The following is a 16,835-nucleotide window of genomic DNA, read 5'->3' as shown; positions in this document are numbered from 1 at the left end:
GAGTAGTACATGTTCATGTAATGTTCTAAATCTCTCTACTAGATATGTCATGTCTACATAGAATTCCACAGAAGTCCTATAAGTATCATTACAAGTTTTCAATTCAAGATTAACCATAAACTTTTTAATGAAGAGTGTATTTGTGACTTCAAATACTAGTCCATTAGACCAATTAATAATTAGTTACCACTTTTGTCATCTTCCCTATTCAATCTTTTAAGGGATTAGGTATTATATTACCTTTACGTATTTTATCGTTTTATCACATTAAACTAAATCTCTTCATTAAATAAGTCTCGATCCATTGTATCATACTAATAATTGTCTTGTTTCTTCATACTAATAGTGTGATGTTAAATGATTTCACTAGGTTGTTCATCAATACATCACATTTGACTTTGAAATTGAATGTATATTTCCACCAATCACTCCTACTCTAGTTATACAACTATTGATAAGCAACAAGATTAACTTCGTTATCTAGTCTCATTTACCCTCTCACGCATATGCATAACTTATCTTTGTTGTTTCATATCAAAACTTTTATTTGATTTTTACCTTTAAATTTTTTATTATATTGTTGTATAAATGTTGAAGACAAAATGTTCATTGTGATCATATATTTGTTCCTTTACGCTCATAAAACCCTTACTAAAAGGCACAAAATATTATCAAAATCAATATAATGTGTCTTACAAACCAATTTTTAATTTATTAGAGAATATATTACATCATATTTTTAGCACAATCAATTATCGATTGCACGAAAAAATTGATATTATATGTCTTCCATTAGTCTCGATAAATTAGTTTGCAAAACACTTATTACACGAGTTTTGATCATAATGATGATAATATTTCTTAATTTTACATTAATTTAAGAATCAATATAAAAATTACGCAACTTATTACACGATAACATCTACATCCAATCTTAAAAAATCAATATAAAAACTATGAAACTTATTATAGTATAACATCTACATCAAATCTATATCAAATCTGAAATCAGTATAAATATTAATAAATAACTAATATTAAATATTTTTTTAAGTAGTGTCTTTATTTCCCGGGACAGTATTGCCTCTTCAATGAGGTTGTCCATGTCACTACTTTCACATCTACATTAACAACAGCATTAACCAATTTCAAACAAAACTTCATATGCCTTTACATATACATGAAAACTGGTCATTATTTTTTTCCTTTTTTATTATATTAAAAACGAAATTTTACAGTGCTTGTTGTAATAAAGATATATATCACCTTTTTCTTAAATAATGAATAGATGTTATTCTAATTTCTTGTTATTTTTTAAGCATGTGTTTTTTATTTCTAAATTATAAAAGAAAACTTTAATCATTAAAAATATATTTCTAAATATATTTTTAATGTTTCCATACATTTTCATGTTGGAGGAATCTAAGGAGGATTTGTTACAATATTTAATTTTCTATTGTAAACTATTGGACTTTGTTTCTTTGGCCCAACTTTCCTTTTCTATTTTAGTTAGGTCTTAATCTTTCCCTTATATATACACCATGTATTTTACTCTTTAATATACAAATACAAGTGAATAAAAGTTTATTTTATATTTAGTTTTCTCTACAAGTAGGGTTTATCAAAACCTTTTTTTTTTCATTACGATTACGTACAATTACGTACACTACATTAAAACATCACATCAGGCAAGGAATATTCATCATCTTTATTTATTGTAATAGGATTGAGATAAAGTTTGATGAACAAATAGTGGTCCTTCCTCCTAGTATGGTTGAGCATGGGTGGATATTGGTTGCTAGCTTCAGTAGAAAGTATTACAATTCAGATTTATTTTTACAACCTTAATCATACTCATGTTATTCAAACTTGTTAGCAAAGTAATATGGCTAAGTCAATCATTCCCAAAATGGATTTTTGTTCAAGAATGAAATCTTATTGGAACTGTCCAATTCATCCTTTGGAACCATATCACATCCTCGATAGGATGAAATAGAATGAATTGAGACGGTATTTTGTAAGTACATAATTATCTTGAATAAATTCACTATTTCTTTCTTTTCCGATCGCCTGAAAAGAGAAAGATGTTTCTTTTGTTCTTTTTTCTCTTACAAATTGTAATGTAAATTGTACTTCTAAGAACTTCGAGACTACTTTTTATCAATTGCATAATTAATTCTATATTATTTTTTTTTCAGGTTTCGATCAGTGTATTTGTAAAAGTTTTTCAAAAAGTAAGTATTCAGAGTGTTGTTCTTGTTATAATAAAAATGAACTTTTGCCCAATCTAATATATTTATTTATACAATTTATAATAGATTATGTCATTAATGAACTATATTTAATGTATATAATCATAAAATAAAACTATTTATTTACCACATATTCCAGATTTTTACCCTATTCGATCTTTTCAATACCAAATATTACCATATCATCCTATCCGACTAGTATATAAATAAATTATATAAATACTCTTACCATGTTGAAAGTCTTAAATAAAACAGTAGAAGGGAAATATTTTTTTATTGAGTGAATTCTTTGGGAATGAACTATGAAGATTCATACATATGTTAAAATCAATAATAGTCTTTATGAGCTTTTGGATTTTTGTAAATAAAACTAAGTGACATAATGACCTCCACATAACTTTTTCCCTAAAACTTGATTAAGAAAATTTATTGAATAATTCAAACTTCTGTATATTTATAACGTTGATAAACTTTTATAAAATACTATAGGTGATTGTTTTAACATCTCTTTATAAATTAAAAAAAGTTAGCTGCATAAAACTTGACCTAGATCATTATTGTTCTAAGATTTCCTTTAGATTTTATAGACAAACAATAAATAGAGTGAGATATGTTAGAAAATCAGAGAGATAGGACGAAACTGCATACTGCATAAGGAAACACAAAAGGCATCATAACTCTTAGGATCGAAGGGAGATGAAAATTGAAATAAATTGGGCATGATGAACTCTGAAGAACAATGGTGTAGTGACACGACAACACCTTTGATCGTGATTCATGTGGACCATTACAGCATCAGGGACCCTTGAAAATCTACCGAAGCAAGTGGCTATAAAAAGAGAATGCAGACAGCACCAATTGAAAAATGAATAAAATTATGATTATATTTGTAACAGTGAAAAGCTATATTAGTCCCACGTGATCTGACAGGAGATCAATAACGGGGACCCAAAAAGGGCTATGAAGGGTTGTTCAAGCATTCACAACTACCAAGCATAAAAGACGTTCATAATTAGGGTGCTAGGTTTTAGAGACCACAGAATAATGAGCTTGGACTACATTTCAAAAACCCACTTTCAGTTTGTGGTCAAGGATGAAAAGCAACAAAAATGAAACCAGAGGATAATGCTGTTGTACAAGTAATTTGCATGGCTCGCATGGAAGCCACGGAGTTTGGATTTTTGGACACAAACTCGTGAATTGATAAGGGGTCAAGTACCTAAACTCAAGTACCAACTCAATAGATAGAGCTTTATTTCTTTCAATTTTATAGTGATTTCACCACAGAATAGTACACCAGTTATCCCTGATAGAAACTCACTGTAAATTCGTGTATGATGACAGATTATGGAATCTGTTGTGCTAGAGTGAAAGCGCATCATGTAATAAAGCGCGAGAGTACCACTCGATTCACTTCTAAATGCTAAAAATATATATATACTCCATGGACCCTTCCTATTAGGATTCTACATGTCGGTGAAGATATATGAATATGCGTTGTTTGCTTGAACTTTCACTATTGAAAAAAAGGGGATTTGATCACGGATATATTTATATATATTATACGACGCTATCAAGTTCAGTGAAGTTAATCCGCAATTAAAAACTAGGTAATGGAACGGTCATATAAAACTCGAACTCAAGCCTCCAATTAATATTTCAAGGAAACTGAAGCATTATCTACTAAACCAGACAAGTTCTTTGGTCATATTATCATTTTTATTATACTTATTATTATTAATATAATTTATACATATTAATATAATTATTATTATTAATAATAAAATAAATTATACTCATATTATTAATATTATTCATATTATTAATATTATTACTAATATTATTAATAATATTATTATTAACATTATTATTAACTAGCGGGAACACAGGCACGTGCCTGTGTATCCGCATTTTTTATTTCTATTTCTTTAGTATTTTTTAATTTTTCAAAAACAATTTCTCTTAATAACATTAAAATGAGAAGTTAAAGAGTATACGGTCAAAGAGTAGTGTGTATCCGCATTTTTTATTTCTCTTTCTTTAGTATTTTTTTATTCTTCAAAAACAATTTCTCTTAATAACATTAAAATGAGAAGTTAAAGATTATACAGTTAAAGAGTAGGTTAATAAAATAATAGAGAGTGGTAATTAAAAGTTACATATGGTAAAGAGAATGAATGAATTTTCAAAATTTAAAATTTAAAATTACTATTTGAATTCAAAACCGTCTCTCAAGATAGAAAATAATTAAATAGAATTTGAGTTTCATATTTTTTTATAATTTTTAATATTTTATTAATTATGGGTAAAAATATATGTATTTGGTAATAGTTAAAATTTATTTAAAACTACAAACTCAACCGAAAAAATAATTAAATAGAATTTGAGTTTCATATTTTTTTTAATAATTTTTAATATTTTATCAATTATAGGAATTAAACCAATATTTTTCATTAGGTCTATAAACAACCAATAATATATGACAATCATTACAATACATATGACACCATTAAACAATAAACCAAAATTTCATCCTCAATTGTTTGAAAAATATTATATACAAAAGAAGAAAATGCAATGAAATCTGCTTCTCTTTTCTTCACCTTAGACCCTTGGACATGTATAGAGACTCGTTTAAATTGTTCTGGTGAGAGAACCTATTTTGAAGGTGGTCTCTAAAATCATAACTTTATGAAAAATTAAGATGATTTCAAAAATCAAAACCTAAAAGAAGAAAATATAGAGGAAGAGCAAAGATAAAGAAATGGTGATGACAAAAAACTTAAAAATCAAATTGGAAGTAACTTTTCCGTAAAATATGAGGAAATGAGAATATAGTTTAGTTAATGCTCTCTATGATTTCATTTAAATCCATACAATTGTTACCAAAAAGGATCTTATGATGACTTTCATCATGTACCTCTGTCTCCTCTTGTTGAGTCTTTCTTATCCCTCTAGTCACATGTTTCAATCACAATTTCAGAAGACAAATTAGTGTTTTACAAATTGAAATGCATATAAAGAGAATTACCTATTGTTGTGATGAAGCGCACAACTTTTGAGTCTTTTCGTTCCCTCTAGTCACAAACTTCAATTACAATTTCATGAAACAAATGTCAAATTAGGGTTTCAGAAAGATTAATCAAAGAAATGAAAGTATGATTTTATATGAAAGTGAAAAGGAAAGAGAAAAGAAAGTGAGAAGTATGGTAAAAAAAAATGTGTTATGTGTAGTGGAGAGAGAAAGTGGGAAGTAGGATACGTGGGTTATGTGTAGTGGAGAATCATAAAATCTGTGTCTCTTAAATCAATTTTAAAATTCTACAATTTTAATAAAAAAAAGAATATCAGTTTAAATCATAAAAGTAACGTACGAAATCTCCACTCTCCTGCTAAAATGGTCCACAAAATATTAAAAATATCTTTAATTTTTTTATTTAATAGAGAAGAAGATCTTTAAAACAGAAAAGTAATTAACAAATAAAATAAATTTTAAAATTAAAAAATTATTTTATTAATTTTTGAAATTATAAAATGCCCAAATAACCAAAATAAATTAATACAATAAATTATTAAGTAAAGATAAAATGAAAAATAAAATTAAGAACAGTTAAGAGGAGAATAAGAAATGACACAATGACTATAATACAATAATAAAATTAAATATTAATATAAGGATAAAATAGGAAAAAAAATAAGAGCAGTTAAGAGGAGAATCCTCTTTATATATAGGTATAAATATTATTATTAACATTATTATTAAAATTATTATTAATATTATTATTAACATTATTATTAATATTATTATTAACATTATTATTAATATTATTATTAACATTATAATAAATATTATTATTACTAATATTATTATTATTATTATACATATTATTAATATTATTAGTATTAATATTAATATTATTAATATTATATTCATATTATTAAAATTAATATTATTAATATTGTTAATATTGTTAATATTGTTAATAATAATATGTATAATTAAAATCATAATAATACTAAAGAATTTGCTTGGTGTAGTGGTTAAATCTAACTTATAATTCCTTCTAACTTATAATCCCTTCTAACTTATAATCCAAAATCTAATAATCAACTATATTCCATGATTCTAAGTTAATTCTATAACTATCACGAAATGACTCATATTTCTCAAATTACTTATGATACTCTCTTTCAGCCTTTACAATGCACTTCTTAGTTCAACTCTTACCTTGACAATGGACTAGGGTTATTAACTTGTTCCAGTTGGGGAGATGAGACCTAGAGAACTATTGAAGTTTTCATCTTCTTCCCTCGGTTGGGCAGGTTGTTGGGTGACTGGGGTACTTCTCGTCTTCGTGCTTCTCCCTCGGCTCTCGCTATCAGGCGAACATTGGGAAACTATATTAACACACTTATAAAGAATATTGCATATGTGTCGTCTCGTTACTTACAACTTACTACATTATTATGTGCTTCAGTTGGAAAACATTAATTTCTTTTAGAGATCATACTCAGTAACTATAACAATGACATTTATAGATCATGTAGTCAACTTTGAAACACTTTGGATATTGTATTAATTTAAGAATTAAGAATAAGTTACTTACTCACACACTTAGTCTTCATATGTTTGTATCATATACATTTTCGCTAATTCTTTAAGATGATCTTATGCTTCATTTATGAGAAATAACATCTTTAAAATTATAATGGATATCAAAACAAAAATCCTAGTTCATTCAGCCATTGCACACATATAACATTTAAATTTATTTAAGTTACTAATTAAAAGTTTTATCTAACTTTTTTTTTCTTAAACCAAATAAAACATTTTTAGATAAAATTTATTCTCTATTTTTAAATACATCCATTACCATTTGCACTAATTAATTACTTCATCTTGAATTTATATTCTTAAATTTATTTATATTTTATATAATATTTACAAAATTTAAATACGCATTTTTTTTTAATTTTCTTTTACTATTTTTTAATTAATTATTATTTTTCTACCTGTTTTCAAATCTTTATAAACTTTTTAAGATAAATTTATTTAAATAATTTCAAAATTAAACACTTCCTCAATTTAATAAATTTAATTTAACTAATTTATATCATAATTTTAAAAAAATATATTTATGACAATATATAAATAAAATAAATTTAAAATAAATAATTTTTAAAATAATAAAATATTTTATATAACATTTAAATAATTTAAATAGATGTTTTCTTTTACTGAATTAATTTTAAATCAAACACTTAATTAATTTAATAATTTTAATTTAACTAATTTATATTAAAATTTGATAAATTAAGTAATTTATTATAATATTAAAGAAATAATTTTAAAATAAATACAATAAAGAATTAAATATTAAAATATTTACATTAAATAAATTTAAAATCTTAAAATATAAACATGCGTGGGCTTTGCATGGGTTGTGACGGACGCATATGCGTGGGTCGTGGCAGATGCATATGCGTGGGCCGTGGTCGACGCAAATCCGACGCATATGCGTGGGACGCAGCCGACGCATGCCGACGAATGTGCGTGGGCCTGGACCGACGCAAACAGGACTGTTTAAAAAAAACATTAAATTAATAAGTGCGTCCGTTTTGCGTCCATTGCCATTTTTGTGTGGGTTTCTCGCCATTTTGGCCGACGATAGTAGCGTCCGAAAATGACCCAGCAGAAATTTGAAAGCTATTTGGTGTTTTCTTGTAGTGATCATAACTGAAATGTCAAGTTGTATAGTGATGTCTAATCTGAAAGCTTTTATTTAAAAAAATATCATTATGATTTTTTACCTCCTTTAATCCTTTAATATAAGGCGTTAAATTTGTCACCAATAATTTTATTTTTTTTCACTAGTGCAAGTAATGTAAAAAAAAACACATGTCTACTTTAGTTGTAATCATAAGTGACATATCTGTACGTTGGTTATGGTGATGACCTAATATAGAAACATGAAACTACTTTGTGTTTATAAGACCAATATAAAAGGATTTTTTTTTCGTCTCCTTTATTTACGTGGATGCAAAAGGTGGCATAATTTCTCCAAAACAATCCACATGAAAAATCCATTTTGCACTACTGTTTCTCGAAGATATTATAAATGTTCTTTATATTTCAAGATATTTTATATATATATATATATATATATATATATATATATATATATATTGGAACTTAACGTTACACCATGTTTATAAAATAACTATACACACATATAACAAAGACGAATGTAAAAGAAAGATTGAGTGAATTTTACACCCAAAATTAAGAAACAAACTAGCTGAACTTAATTTTATGAGCTGAAGAGAAATGCTTTGATGCTGCAACCATGGCTGCCTCAGGTGTGTTAGCTGCGGAATTTGTCTTCACATCTGTGCCACATAGTAACCACTTGAAGGATTTTAAAATGGATGAAAACCATTTTTTCTCTTCACCCTTACCACCCATTCTGCTACTTCGTGTATATACTGAAATGATGCTTACAATGCTGTAGTAGAAGAAGCAATGTTAGAATTCGTGCTCAATAATCTTCTCGGATTTAGATGAGTTTGATAATTGATGCATATAAAACTCATTCATTGACGTTTATATAAGACCAAGTTTCTTGGTGACAAAGCTGAACTTGGCCAACAAGTAATTCATTCAAATTCTTCAATTCATAGATTAAGTTCTTTACCCTTTTCAATTCTATGCTTATATCATCATGAATATAAATAATCATTTAAGGTCCACCTAAAATAACCCTTCTAATCCCTACATAATGGTATTAATTATTGATTACTCGCCAAAGAATAATATTTTAGAAAAAAAAATTATTTATGTATAATTCTCAAACATTTTTTTATTTAAACACTGTACATAAGATAACCTTAATATGGAGTTGCTGCTCGGTGGCACTGCACACAGTCATTAATATTAATATTATTTTTATATTTTTTTAAGTTATCTATATGTATATATTTTTATTTATTTTTTAGTAATGCTTCCGACATAATTTGGTATGGTTTTCATTATAAATTCATAAAGGATTTTTGGAATTCTCGATACACTACAATAAATATTGATGTTAGCCTTCCAAAAAAATCACACAAAAACTAAAAGGGATATTAAACTCACTATAATTATCATTTAGTGTCTTCCTTTTAGTCTTTGTGTGTGTTTTTTGGGAGGCTAACATCCATATTTCTTGTAGTGATATGTTTCATTATCCGATATTGATAATATTGGTAACTAAGGAGAGTCTAGTTGCAAAAATATTTGTCAGAAAGCTTGTCAAAGGCACCACCACATGTAGTGGAGGTGAAAAGTCAAGTGTGGGGTTTTAGGCACATGAGCCACCAAATGAATGAGCAATTGTTAAGGTCGGTCATCACAAGGCAAGTTGAAGTCGGTTGCCAGTTGAAGAAAGCTCATCAAAATGTAGCTAACAGTGAATGGTTACAAATGATAAACTATGAAAGTATACTTGTTGTGTTTGATCAGACGCATAAATCATGATCTAATCACTTGTGAATCATTAATCAAGTGATTTAAATAAGTTACACAATTTGTGTCTGTCTTAACCCCTAAGACGAAAGAGTTTGGTTTAATATGAGTTTTCAAATATGTTTGTCTAACTAAATATATTAAAGTGTTGAGGTTGCATCTTCCTTATTTCATTAGGCATAACTTATTGTGAAAATGTTTAGGAAAAAAACTCTTTATTAAATTATTATTTTATCAGACATAACTTATTCTTAAAATGCCTCTTTATTAAATTAGTCTAGTTCAACCTTATGTCTAATTAGGTTCAATGGAACACTTATCATTTGTTATCTTAATAATAAGTGTTCTTTAAAAACCTAAAATGAGATCATGCTTGCGAAAAGTTTTTAAAAATTAATTAAATCACAATCCAACTCTCCTTTATTGTGATTTTCTAGTTTTTCACACATATTTCATAAACCAAAAACGCAAAGTAGGGATTTCCATACATACGGGAGTGCAAAAAGAAATCCATTGTCAATAAATAAACTATTTTATGTTTGGATGCAAAGGAATGGACTTACGGTGTATGTATGGACCTCTTTTACGGTATAATGGCCCATTACTTTGACACCACTATTTGGACTGTTTCTTCCTGCACCTCCATACCTTCTTCTCTCACCTCCATAAGTTTTCAAATTTCCAAAAATGTCCCTTTTTCAAATTTGTAATTAGCTAACGAATTACATAATTCGGAAGCCATTTTTCATATGCATGATTATTCTCTAGATTACATAATCCGGAAGTCTTATTTAACTTTCGGATTATGTAATCCAGAAGTCTTTTTTCAAATAAGTTCCCGAATTACATAATCCAGAAACTACTCTATGGGGGTGACACAAGAATGACAAAAATGTATTTTCATGTTGTGTATGGAGGTGACAGAAGAAGATATGGAGGTGCAGGAAGAAACAGTCCACTATTTGATATTTCTCCACCCCTAAGTTTTTCTAATATGTTTTTCTGCCCCTCCCTTCACACTTCCTTACCGCACCCCTCTACTCTCCTAACCGCACTTCCTTGTTTTCTAATATGTATCTCTTCTTCATTGTCTTCTCATGTGAGTTTCCACACTCTCATTGCTTTGTCAATGGTTTGTGTGATTTTATTTTGTGACACTAATATGATGAAAGCTAGTTTCTGTTCGTCTAAAATACATAGTGGAAGTTGAGTATTTTTTACGAGCTAATCAATAAAACAAGTTTTCACGGAGTATTTCGATCAAAGACATTTTTTTTAAAATTAAGAAATGGGGTGGGAGATAAAAAAAAGGGGGCGTGATCACACACCTTGGTGTACCAAAAATCCTCTCATTTATTGCCGTTTGTTTGGATGATAATAATAATAATAAATTATAATAATAATAAATTATAATAATAATAAATAATAATAATAATAATAATAATAAAATAATAATAAGAAGAAGAAGAATAAGAATAATAATAGTAGGTATTCTACAATTCAACCGATTTTGAAGAGACCATGGAACTAATCTTGACAAAATGTTATGGGGCTATTTGGTTTGGTAGCTTTCCAAGGATTAGAACATTGAACTTATACTCTCATTGTAAGGTTGAAATTACTTGCCACCTCCATGCAAAGGAATAATAATAATACTCATATGAATGTCTTGGAGTGGTTATAAGATTTTGATATGAAGATGATGATTTTTGTTGATGTGACTTATCATGTCTTTCAATTGAGGATTAATTCGGTGGTTTGTAGACTTTGAAATATGTTTGTATGACAGGTGTTGATTGAACATACGTATGATAAGTTGACCTTAGCTACTTTTTTGTATAAGGATTGAGACATCTTTAAAGTGTATGTATAAAAATTGCAACATCACTAAAATATTTCATTTTATTTTATTTATTATTTATTGATTAAAAAAATATTTTGGCTTATGTATAATTTTAGTTGCTATTTTATTGGATCAACTTTCAATGGGTTGTGATGGTGGAACTTCGTTTTTATTATGGTCAATGATGTCCAGATACATCTTTGCACGTTCATTAACTCATGCTTTGTAACTAATTTAAAATAAGGCATTCATACTAAGATTACCGGTTTACAAACAAAAAGTTGGAAAAATAAAATAACATATTTTCATCATACCATTACAATATAAAAACAGAAAATAATTAAATTAAAATATTCACATAAAGAATGACTCTTACGAAATATTTGGATGATGTAGAATTTAGAAAAAAAAAAACTAATTTCATATTATAATATACGAACAAAAAAACATATTTAATCTTTTTATATATAAATTGTAACATCACTATCCTCAATATAATATAGTTGGGTGAAAAAAAAATCTTTATTTATTTATTTTAAATTTCTTATAAAACTCAATATGTATTAATATTTGATGCAAAATTTAAATTTCCGTCACTATCGATCTCCATGCTTATGTAGGTAAAACTGCATGCATCTATTGTCCCCCCAAATCCCATCATTGGTGAGAAGAGTCGTGATGAAATTTAAGCATAGCTGACAAGTGAACATGTGCATGTATTGTTCTGCAAATACCACACAAAACTCTTTCTCAAGTTTCGCATTCACCAATTCAGCTACAACGATCATCTTCAACCATCATTGCAAACTAACACCCTTTGTTATGGGTGCCACGTTAGAAATTTTGTTGAATTAATTAAGTAAGGTTTTCTACAGGGTTCTTTAAAGGAGATGAATGACAAAAGGGCAAAACCTAATTGTGTTATGACTGATTGTGGATGTTCAAAAGTATCATGAGACCACACCTAAAATTCTACAGATAATCATATCTTAAAGTCACCATTCAATATACATCCTTTATGTGCGTGACTTATAATACAAGTATTTAAGATCTTTCTCTAACTTTTTTTTTTCATTCAACCAAGTTTATATCAATTATCAATTATTCTGATACATATCAAAGGAGACTGCAATAATTGTTGGAGATCCCACATCGACTAGAGATTAGAGCCTTACCTATGAGCCAGTTTTATGGAGTTGAGTTAGGCTTAAAATTCACTTCGTAATATCGTATCAGAGCCATTTCGAGTCTATCCTAACAAGTATTTGTTGGGCTTATCAGGTCACCCGCTATCGGACCACTCATAATAATATATAGTCCCACGAACGAGTTGGTAGTCTCGGTGTGAGGGGTGTGTTGGAGAGTCCACTTCGTAATAATGATTTACAGTTTTAAGATTTTTTTTATAAAAAATGTTAATATTAGGTATGATATGAAAGGTGATAGACATAATGTCTAAAGTGAGCTCCTAAAAATTTGTTTAGGAGGATGTTATTTATATAAATTTATATGATTTTTATTTATATATATTTAGATGCACATGGGAAGCACTTGGTCAATGATTCTACTTGATAGAGGAGTACTTGCTATATCGACGATAATCAATAACTTAAACAATAAGATATTGGAGAATAGTTAACGATGTTTTCGAAACCAGTAACATTTGAACATCTGCTAAATCTTTGTTTATGAGACCATGTGGTTTCTGAAATGGACATAATAATCAAGCAAAAGACCATCAAAGTTAGCACCCAAAAATTTGAAGACAAAGAAATAAACATCAAACCTAACACATGCAACGAATCCAATTCATCAATTCCCCATTCCTCATCACTAGTGCGACAACTCAACAACCCTTTTACTCAGGAAAATTGGATATGCAACTTGCAAGATGCAATACAAAATATCGATGAGTTGCATGCACGTGGAACTCTGATAGAATCTTCTTGTAATTTGGAATGAAAGTATCCAACTAATTATATTTAAGTAGCATGTTGACACATTTGTTTTGTTCATTGGTGTTTTTATTATGATTTAAATGGTTAATGTTTACATGTTATTTTTACATTCTTGCAAAATAATATATAATATGTAACTACATAGTGAGCTTCTCAGTAACATTATTTGAATATTTCAAATAAATGGAATTAAATATGTTAATAATAGTTTTTTACCTACTTGTTACCTACTTAGTTAAATTAAGAGTAAGAAGATAAAAGAAGATTTCATCTACACCCTCGAAATTTATATGGTAATTCTCCGAATTTTAATAAGAACATTTAACATAAATATAAAGTGGAGGAAAAATAAATTGTAAGGAATGTAAAAATGGCAGGAAAAGTAAAGTGCAGAAAATTAATGTGCAAAAACATAAAATAAAGCATTACGGAAATGTAAATTGTAATTAAATTAATTTGAAATTGAAATAGAAAAACTTGTATACTGAAAATGTAAAGTGCAACAACTTAAACAAAGAAGAATTGAAACGAATGAAAAACAAGAAAAGAGAAATCAGTCGTGGAATGAAACAAGAATAAAAAATTATGATTAGTAATCTTCAATTTTAATTTGTAAATATTTAAATTTAGAATTCTTGTTACCGAATAAAAACACAATCAATCATTTTGTATGATCTTAGAAAATTACTTTCAATAAAAAATAGAGTTTCAAAAAGATTTTGAAGAAGAAAACATTAAAATAGATTTATGCCAAGTGTACCGAGTCATAAGTAATAATTTGTTTTTAAGGACAGATATCGAATCCATAAGAAACAATTATTTAAAATCCTAATAGTATCATTCACTAAGCATAAAAATATGTACAATAATTTGATTTGATTTGACATTGACAATAATTTGTATTAAAATTAAATAAAATCAAAGTAAATGAGTAAAAGATTTCAATTAAGAAAATTGGGAATGAGATTAATAATTCTCACTTGTATGTAGTTTTAAACATATAACATTTCATCTTATTGACATTGATGCACATATAAAAATCATTCATATCGATTATTCGCATACAAAATTATTAAGAGGGTCTTCTAAATATCAATTCATCGTATATTTATAAAAACTCCTTACAATTACGAACACATGTTATAAAGTAATTAACATTTCAAATATATTCCTAGTATTCAAGTATGTTAAGCATGGTCATTTAGGTCAAATGCTTAGAAGTATGTTTCAATCAAATATAAGGATCAAAATCATGAATAGTTTCAAGTTTTGAGAATAAAATGATAATATCAATTATCAATGAAAAACTTATCTATAACCTCAGTACATAAGAGTTTGAATAGATTAATCCAAACCCCAAAGAAAAAAATTAGCCACTCACAGTCGTGAGTGTTTTGTAATCTACTTGCTATCTAAGTCGTGTATCACCTTTCTTCTTCAACTAATCTCTATTTATAAATTGGGCTCACAAAACTAACTAAACTAACTTCAACTTCTTTAAGAGTTATCTTGAATATCTAGTGCCAGTTGACTAAGGACATTTTGACCATCTATTACTTGTTTGTTTTGTAAATTTTACTCTTTAAACATGACTTCTTCTACTTTTCACAGTATAAATGTATTATTCATGATTTTAAGATAAAGTCCAATTTAAAAATGTTCTTACTGACACCAAATTAGCTTGTAGTAAATTTTTATTCTAGTTAACAGTGGATTGTGAGTATTTACCTTATTATCTAATTTATCTACTTCTAAAATATTTAATATGTGATAATTTTATTAGATGATATTATATTCATTTGAACAATAGTCCAATTATTCAAATTATGATTAAAAAATATGTTTATTTATACTCAACCTTATTACATGTGTGAAATATATGTGTATTGTTTATGTTTTCATTGTTAAAGACCTGATGAATGGGTATGGGACAAATGTTATTTATCTATTTTAGTTTTTTTAATAGTTTTTTAAAGTTTTGTTATGTTTTTATTATTACAAAAGCTTATAAATGTCATTTTAGTATTCAAGAGTATTTTATTTTGAAATTTTTATTCTTTCTATAAGAATTTTATTTTTAAAAAAAATTATTTACTTATTTTTTTGTTACCAAAATAAATTATAAAAAAACAAACAGCTAGAAGAAAAAACAACACATAAAAAAAATGGTTACATAAGCATAATGTAGTTCTTAAGACATGTTTGTCTATGAGTATTATTCTAATAAAACTAACACTATTTTATTGGAAGACGTCATGGGAATTTGAGTCTTTTGTTTCAACAAGATAAAAAAGGTTTCAATAATAAAGAATTACAAGAAAAATATAAATTATTTTGAGAAAAAAAAATCCTTATTCTACTTTATATCAAGTTTTAAAGAAAAAAGATTAATTCAAAATTATTTTACAAAATTAATTATGTCGAACTTTCTAGTGTCAATAATCGCATCTGAGATATTGTTCGCTTTGGAGGTTGATCTTTTGTCACAGTTTTATTCTTAAAAAGCATCTCAGTGAGTTGAGGGAGGAAAAAATATTTATACTATCCTTAACCTCAACTCTGAACAATATGAATTATATTGACGATATCGAAAAATAAATATATTTTTTCATATAGAACTAAAATGATGAGAAGGAAAAAATATTAAAAATATCATTTTTATAAAAATATAAAATATTACTGGAACTTTATTTTTTTAATACTTAAACTATCATCAAATGAAAAGATAAAATATAAATTTATTGTTATCAATGAAATAACTATTTATTTAATATGGATAAGTTGAATAATTTAAGTGTAGGAATACCAAAGGGTGGTAGTATTGTTTTTTGTTTTAGATGTTTGTATTTTGGAATTCGTGCAGAGAAAGTGGGTGAAACATTAAGGTTCACCCATTTAATCACAAAGAGTAGGTTTTTGCATGAAGGAATGGTACATAATGTGATGGGAGTTGTTGACTCACAGATACATTGTATCTATCCATTCATATATATATATATATATATATATATATATATATATATATATATTTATTTTTATTTTTATTTTCTTCCAAATTTAATTGTACCAATTATATTAACATTTAAAAAAAAAATTGTATTGTGATTTTTATTTTCCACCATTTCGAATCTTGGTGATGTAACTTGGTATCTACATTTATAATTTATGACTAAGGAAATGTTATATTTTATTCTGATAATAATAATAACTATTATTTCTCACAAATGTATTCACATTTTCCAAAAAAAAAATTCAACAACAACTTCACACACCACCTA

Source organism: Phaseolus vulgaris, chromosome 3 (genome assembly GCF_000499845.2).
Source record: "Phaseolus vulgaris cultivar G19833 chromosome 3, P. vulgaris v2.0, whole genome shotgun sequence".
NCBI classification, from domain to species: Eukaryota; Viridiplantae; Streptophyta; class Magnoliopsida; order Fabales; family Fabaceae; genus Phaseolus; species Phaseolus vulgaris.
Note: the sequence above shows the minus strand (reverse complement) of the source record.